The following is an 8,824-nucleotide window of genomic DNA, read 5'->3' as shown; positions in this document are numbered from 1 at the left end:
CAATCAAGTATCACATCAAATAAAGCAGCTTCCAGTCTCTTGTTTACCACAGCGGCTGCCTCTCCCTCAACCAGTTGCTTACATGTAACAGTAGGGCCCAACTGATACAAAGCAGCTCCGACGTGGTTTATTCTGAGGTCTATTTGGTAATAATGTGCCTGCCTGCTCCTCTTGTGTTCTACTTCCCTTCTCCAGTGGATCAACAGTGGGTGAAACAGCACCATATTAGGACCACCATTGTACTCTGTCTGAAATAGATTGTTTACTGCCAAACTCTTCCATTGGCTTGAGGGCACTTAGAACAGCTCAGGTTGCAGTAAATAGGATGGAGCGTAGCCACTTACCAAATACTATAAAACTGTGTGTAAATTTGCAGCAGTCGTGGGGCAAGCAGTAGCTTCACAGTACACGATCAAATAAAAATGTCTCAAAAAGTACATACATACAAACTGAAACAATGACGACAAGCACGTTGCAATTTACTGAGTGTGAAATCTGGGCCTGTTTCGTCTTACACAAAGCCATTATTCTGTTCTTTGAATGGTAACAGGTGGATACACAGGTTAATTGTACCTTCTGCCATCTAGTGGAAGAACATTTAAATGTTCTGCCTGTCACTATATGTCACTGGCATAGCGAGAGGAAGAAAAATACATTATTATTTACTCAAAAGCAATGATGTAAACAATCAATAGATGAATTGAAGAGTGCACATTTCTGCAAGAATTGTTACAAATGTGCATATTTCAGAGGAACACAAATATTTGTAGATTGTATTGAAATACTCCAGAAAGCTGCAAAAGGAACTCCGCTGGAAGGGGGGGGGAGTAATGAAGTTAGTAAATCCAACTGCATGTCAGAATGTTTCATTGAAATTGTGCTATTTGTAGCAAGTTTGGCAGCGATGTAAGCACAAAACACAACAGGCCTCTAATTAGTCTCAAGCTTCTTTCCCTCCATATTCCTCTGCATGTTGTCATTGATGTTAGCAATACTTTCCTTTATCTTGTGTCAGAACAAAAAAGAAGTCCTAATTAAATTGAGACATACATGTTTTATCACTTTAACAAGCCCTCGACCTGCTCCCTTTCCTTTATCTGCAGGCTTTTTTTCCCAGTCTATTTGGTGAGCTGTGTGTCTGTCTTTTGTTGTCTGTCAGTCCTTTGTTTCTCTTCTGTACCTGGCCTCTGTCCATTACACAATGGAAACACACACACACACCCGTGCAGATGCAACTATTTAAGCCAGCCAAATGATCCCATAGCACCATCTGCAACACGTATGACTTCCCTTTTTTATGACCATAGGCTGCATTTCCCCTGGCTGAGGTGTAAGGAAAGTCCTTCTTCTCTCGCATAAAAAGACAGTCAGCATGAATCACTGTTTAGAGCAGGGATGCTGCGTTTTCCCAGCCTTTTGAATCCTCCTACATAGTCAAATGACAGCTTATCATGGCGGGTCAGCTCTTGTGTCATGTTGTCAATGATTAAAAGTCGTCTTGCAATTGCACTGGAATGTGTCTGTGGACAGACAATGGAGATATGGGAAAAGAACAGGGAACATAAACGACTCTCTTAAAATCTGCAGGGTACACAGTGCAAGTTTACCTTGAAATATCAGCACATTAGTCAGTTAATTACATCATTTTAAATGTCTTGCTGTTGGGAGGATTGTTAGTGTTAGTTAGTGTCCAGTGAACAGTAATTTCCTGGCCTAGCATGCATGCCAAGTGGACTGAAGCATTTCAATTGACAACCTCCTTGGTGAACCATAGCAAATTTTGAATGAGGCCACGTAGCTGGTCCCGCTCCCTGTGGGGAGGGCGGTGTGGGGTCACCAGGACCGGATAGTTCCCTCTCCCAAGCCAACAAACAGGGTTTTGGGTGGTTGTATTCAACCTTTATAAACTTACCCCCTGGCAAAAATACCTTTTAGTCCTTAAAATGGTTTAATTTTCAAACACTGATAGGATCAAGTCATTATGAACTCATAATCTTGCCCCCTTCTTCCTGCGGGATCTTCTGTCAGACTATGGTGGACCTTACGATCAATTGAGGAATACCAGGCGCAAGTCATGAGAATATCAGATCGTATTCCTGCATGCTCAAGCCTGATGATGACATTCCTTCTAGGTGGTAACTAGTTCACAGAATCCCATTGTTGTGGGGGAAAGACACATTGATTGGGAATTTTCAGCCTATGTTGTTGGGTAGCGCATATAGATGCAACACAAAAATACTCCCAGCTGGAAGGAGTAATTATTTGCATATGTATCTGCCTTTCATTGAAGTTACGAAAGAATCTTGAATTTCTGTGGTTTCTCTCCAGCCACCATTTGTTGTTTTTGCATAGCGACATTGAGAAAGTGGCGCTGTGGGAAAACAAAAACAAAGCTGATTGGCTTGCTGGGATTAAAGATTTTAATTGGATCACTTTCGATAAATGGCATTGGCAAGAAATGTGTGCAACTGATGGGTGATAAATTCTCTTGAACCAATTGATGAGTGCAACCGGCATAGGCATTGTTGTGGTCATCTTTTCAATGTCATTGTCAAAGAACAATGTCATTTTCATATGCCAGAGCAGTGATGTGTGTGTGATGTACACATCGGTGGAGTCCCCCAGGGCATTGCGCATTATCAGTACTACGATATAGTTGAACCGTGTGGTAGACATTGCACAGACTTGACAAACACCAGAACAGATATCAATGGATTTGGATGAAATGTGGTGTGTTGCTTTGGTGTTACCCAAAGAAAATGGTATTTTGTTCAATAATGAAATACTGTTAAGTCCACCTTTAGTTTATGTTGTATCCCCATAGAAACTCACACATTAACTTTTACCTCTGACTGTTTGGCTTCTACATTTGCTCTATAAAAACCCCAAACATATCTACTCTGCTGGCTCTTAACATCAATTAGAACTTTAACCTCCTACTTCTGTAATTTCTCTAACTTTCCCTCTGTGGGTGCAGTTTAAAAAGACGACGGCGCCATAAACCCGAGCAACTATAAGGGGCTGCGGTGTGTCACAGTGCTCCGGTGGAGTGCCAACTACGCCGCCCACTGTGTTTATCTGCTGGTGTGCTACAATGCACACGGATCAAGATTATTTGAGGACCTGCTGGAGCCGTCTGCAAATCATTTGCTCTTGTCAAAGCGTTAAGTGCTATTTTCATTTACTTGACTGAGTCAGAGTTGGGCTCGCTTGACAAGATGATTGATTGTCTTGCATGTGATGGTGTTGTATCGGGTCTCTCTTCTCCACTAAGTCATCACCCACCCATTTATCTCCACATGAAGCCTCTGATGTTTTCGATAACTGGATTATGGCATGTGTATTTTTTTGCAGAGGTGATTTAAAGACACATCATTACCTAACACCGCTGACTATGGGGTGGGGGTTCATAGGTCATCCAAGATAAGACCCCCCTGAGCTACATATCGTCACTCAACAAGCACTCATCCTCGCTCCTTGGTAATTAAAAACATGTGTCTGGACATGTCGCCGTGTTCATTAGCTGTCTGTTTTTTCAACTTCCAAGCTCCTGCTGCTTCGAGTTGTGGTTGTGCCCATGTTGTACAGTACTGCCATTACTTCTACAGGCTGTACAGGGAAAGAGCTCATTAGACTGCCATAAAAAAAGTGAAGTTCTGTGGTTTAGGGCATGTGTAGCCCCGTTTGCATCAAGCGATACATTTCGGTTCAGTATTGTAGCCGTTGTACCAGTAAATACGGATCTGGTGAGCATTTCCGTCAAGGACTGTGTAGGCGGAATGCCGATAAATAGTGAGACGCTATAACAATGCGACGCAGTTTGCACACCCGTCATTGAGTTTGAGGGAGATGTATACAAACATCAACAATGGATGTCATCAAGCATTTTGTATAAGTCACTACAAGACAGTTTCTAACTCTACCCTTGTCGTACCGTTTCTTATTGTACAGTAGTTATTTTGGTCATCTTCACAACTTTTGACAGTGGCAAGATGTGGTGACTTGTACACAAAAAGCTTTTTTTCTGCCAATTATGGTTCATTTTTGGACCTTAATTTGAGATTAAAGACATGGTTATCCTCCATCCCTTTCATTCTGTGCTCACTTTCTCTGTCATTATGCTTGTGGATGCAAAGGCCTCTCCAAGTACCAAACCGAAAATCTTCCATATACTCCTCAGAAAGATTTCCATCATTTTTTCTGACCACAGACAAGTTGGGGGGGAAAAAGAAATGAAAAATGTGAATATCATGGAAGGAAATGGAAAACTGTGTTCTTCAAGATGCCATCGCCCTCACGGAAAATTACATGTCTGTCTCTTTGTGGTCTGAACACTGAGTGAAATAGAAAATGAAACAGCAGTCTTGGGGACACTTTGTATTTGGAAAAGAAAAGCTGTGAAAGTTGATTTGAATGTGTTAAAAAAAGGTTTTCTGTTGTGCAAATCCTGGCAAGGAGTGTTTAGGGGTGGTGCTTTGCACATTTCGTCCTTAGAAGAACGATGAGAACTTTTAAAAAATAATACTGGTATTGATTCAGTTGTTAAACAATAGCTTAAATATTAAACCAGATGGTTATTGTGTTTTCGTTCAGGCTCATGAAGTCGGAAAAAACCAACAAATTGTAGCAACAGACGAAAAACAAACAAAACAACGTCAAGTGTGTGGCTATTACTGTTGTTTTTAACCATCTTAACCAAAGAAAGGGTGGAGTTTACAAGGATGTGGTCGTCCGTGGACGGTGGTGGCTGGATGAAAGGGGAGCACTGGAGCACTTCATCACAAACATACATATACACACCAGGCAAAGATGTATGTAAATGAACAGCTGCCCTAGGGGTCTGGTGCACAGATGAGGTTAATTATTTCCAACCAGCTCATATTTTTGTCTGCCTGAATGTCAAAGTTCCCATTCAGGTATTTTCTTTCTCTTAATTCAGTGGCTTTACTCATTGTACATCTGCCAGTCTTATTGTTTTGCTTTTATATCCCTTGAGCTTTACATTTTGTGGTGCATGGCGCTGCTGCACATGTTACACAATGAGTGCACATTATTTATGGAGATTACATTTGTTGTTTTTTTTGTCTTTTGTGTGTCGTTTGCGAAAACAAACAAACAACGGGCATCAAGGCCTTCAGTTGAAAATCCCCAAATATGTAATAAATGAGCTTTCATCCATGTTTATCAGAGGTGGGTAGTAATGACTAAGGAGCTACATGTACTATCTTATTTTACTTTTTGGAAAAAAAACTATATGTCAGAGTAGTTTTAATGCAACATACTTTTTACTTTGAGTATTTTTGGTAAGAAGACCCGACGAAGGATAAGCGGCAATTCATCATTTTTCTGTTTTGGGAACAAATGTAATGTGTTTTCTTTCTTTTATTCCAAATGTAGCTTTAAATTACACAAAATAAAAGCTTCAAATACAGTCGCGACACTCTTCATTGTACCTTCATTGCAAACAAGTAAGTGGCGGTACTCTCCCTTGACAGTTGTTAGGTGTCCTCAGATGGATACCTCCCAAAAGGTCACATATCTGGAATCAATTAACTTGCCATGCAGTCTGGCACTAGCCCACTTATTTCAACCTTCAGCCGGAGCATAAATGCATGTTTTTAAATCTTTTAAATGCCTTGCTTTGTGTCAAGTATTTACTTAACCGCTTCTCCAGCGAAGAGCTTCAGGAAAGGAGGTTTACAAGTTCAGGATCTGTCTAACAAAGAAAGTGAGTCAGCTTGTTCCAGTAAGCTTTTACTGAAGGGGGGCATTTACGACGAGGGTCATTAACTGATGCTGAGTGTGTAGTCTTCCAGCTAGCATTGGCTCTACACTAAGCCTGCTTTGTTTCCAGGTGTTGCCACTGCAGGAAGACCAAAAAACACAGTCTGACAGTTTTAAACAGTTTGAAATCTGTTTTTTGACAGTTTTTACAGTTTGAAATCTGACTAAGCTAATGAAACAATGACAGCTGTTGGCCAACACCTTTGTCCAATGTCCAGTTTTTTTTTCATGAGTTAACAACAAAATAGGTCAAGGAACCGTTGAGATTTGGTCGCCACGGTGACATTAAAAACACAAAGTCAAGTCAATTTTACTTAATTTATAGAGGGCCAATTCACAACAGAAGTTGTCTAAAGGCGCTTTACACATTGAGCATTCCAAGAAACACACTTCACATACATTATCTATATATCGTCACATTCGGGCGGAAACCTTGTACTGTCCAAATGTGGTCAATTTCATATTTTTTCACAAATCGATGCTTTTGGTCTGTCCCCAGGTCGTTTGTTCTTTTTACGCATTATTAGCCAATTGAAGTTTTGAAATATCCATCCATCCATCCATCCATCCATCCATTTTCTGAGCCGCTTCTCCTCACTAGGGTTGCGGGCGTGCTGGAGCCTCTCCCAGCTGTCATCGGGCAGGAGGCGGGGTACACCCTGAACTGGTTGCCAGCCAATCGCAGGGCACATACGAACAGACAACAATTCGCACTCACAGTCACACCTACGGGCAATTTAGAGTCTCCAATTTATGCATGTTTTTGGGATGTGGGAGGAAAACCGGAGTGCCCGGAGAAAACCCACGGAGGCACGGGGAGAACATGCAAACTCCACACAGTCGGGGCCGGGGATTGAACCCGGGTCCTCAGAACTGTGAGGCTGACGCTCTAACCAGTCGTCCACCGTGCCGCTAAGTTTTGAAATAGCTTGAGAAAAAAAAATATATGAACTAACTCTTGAATGCTCGAACCTTCTGAGAAATGTTGTAAAACTCCGCCTCTTCCCCAACTCCGCGGGAGCTGTACGGCATTGAGCCGCCTCAAGATTGACGGATGTTTTTTAGACAATAACGACTGAAAATAGTAAGGTTAAATACATTTGAGTTAGCCTGTTTGGTTAAGAATTAAAAAGCACATTGCAATTTGTTGGTAAGATGACAACATCCAATACAAGAGCTGCATCAAAATCTCTACAAGGTAGTGACGCATGTATTGTTCATTTAAACCCCTCTTCAGCCTTTACTGTTCCTTTTAAATGAAGTCGGATGTGTCGAGGACATGGCAATGAATTTTAAAAGTCTGCAAATGATTCTGTAAAAGCTGATGGCGGGCTTTTTAAGGCACTTTAAACATCTGTTTATGAAGTGTCTGCAGACACTTTGCCTCAAGGACAAACTCTTTGACAAGAGAAAGGTATGTGGAGTATGGAAAAAACAACAACACTTGTGCGTGTGTTCGATTTAATTTGGATGCTCGAAATAGTGGTAAAAAAAAAAGTGGATCTCAGTTGTAATTGTTGTGACTCTGGCCTGCATGTGCTCATAAAATCATTTTTGTTTGCAGATTGATCCCCCTGTGTCAAGGTGTACCATAAAACAGTCTACACCAGTCGAGCGAGTCATAGGCACATACAGTACATCATCAATATTTATGCCACTGTCACATCGATGGAGTTTTTCACATTTTTAGAAGGTAGTCGGCGGTGAGGAAACCGCTGACTCGGCACATTTCGCCTCCAATTCAAACATTGTGGAGCTATACTGTATACTGTGTCATTAGTGCAGCTGTGTTAGGAAGAAGCCATGCAAAATCCCTATACGGGGAAAAGAGGGAAAATAAAAGCTGCCAACATTACTACTGAACATATTCGGTAATCCCACTCTTCAGTCATGCTTAACAGCTCCTCTTGCATCATTTTCATCTGTTCTACATTATGGAACTACAGTGATAAACTGCGTTGGAAAGATCTGGTGTCTTCTTGGCACGTACAGATTTTGTAGCATGTGAAGGATGATAAATAGTATGGTGAGGAAGTGGAGGTATGCATTTGTCTGCACTCGCATGATGGGGAAGCTTTGATCATTCCCACATATGTTTACAATCACAAGACGAGTTCATGTAACCAAACATGGGAATTGACAATTAATGGAAACGCTCAGGATGAAACCCAGAGTCTGAATTGCACTGTAAGTATTGTTGGTTCAAGATTAATTTGCAATCTCTGCAAAAGACAACCAACCCAAGGGTCTTGGAAATTAATAAAGAGCGGTAAAATTAACACAATGATAAACACATTTGTCTAAAATTTCCAATTTCCTTAGAAATTCCACACAGGAAGGTCTGTGCCGAGATTCAAACCCAGAACCTCAGAACTGTGAGGCAGACCGTGTTGGCCATATCTAATACATGGAAAAATAGACAAATACCGAAGAGAAAAATATGTTTTTTGGACTCATAAATGACACAAAAGAGTCACTTTAAAACGCCCAGTGAGTTGAACGCAAGCTATACTAAATTGCAGTAAAAGACTATATTCTGGCCCCTGCTGGACATTTTGGTGTCAGGCAGCAAATGCATTTATTTAATGTTTGTTCTGTATATATTTAACGGAGGGGGATAATAGATCAAGCAATCGTTTGGAAACTCGTTTTTTAATTTCATTTTAAATGGCTTCTTTGCAGCAGGCGTTGTTAAGGACGGACGGCGTCGTTGCTATGACAACCAAGGTCTCGCACGCAAAACACGGTTGGAGTGAAAACTGTGATTTGTGTTCGGTTTTACGAACATTTCCAATTGTATGTCAACAGTGTTTTTTGTTGTTGTTGCCGTTACTTTGTTTCGTGTGCTCACGTACAGCTGTTCACAAGGTAGGTCAACTTAACACGTCGTTTAGGACACTGACAACGACGCTGCTAGTTTAGCCTTCGCCGACTTAAGCTAACAAAACATAGGAAACTATCAACGATGTTGCATTTGAGATCACCACATTCAGTACTTTTGTGTTGACATATTAGTTTAACGTTTTATTCTCAATTGTGG

The 8,824-nt window shown here is 41.1% G+C and overlaps 1 protein-coding gene across 5 annotated transcripts in view; it reads left to right on the top strand.

The window, feature by feature from the left end:
* The window catches only part of ccdc146 (coiled-coil domain containing 146), a 54,415-nt gene that overhangs the window by 16,045 nt on the left and 29,546 nt on the right, over positions 1–8,824 (top strand). The window lies entirely within an intron of this gene.

Source organism: Phycodurus eques, chromosome 22 (assembly GCF_024500275.1).
Source record: "Phycodurus eques isolate BA_2022a chromosome 22, UOR_Pequ_1.1, whole genome shotgun sequence".
Taxonomy (NCBI): Eukaryota; Metazoa; Chordata; class Actinopteri; order Syngnathiformes; family Syngnathidae; genus Phycodurus; species Phycodurus eques.
This window is presented reverse-complemented; position numbering and strand designations above follow the sequence as displayed.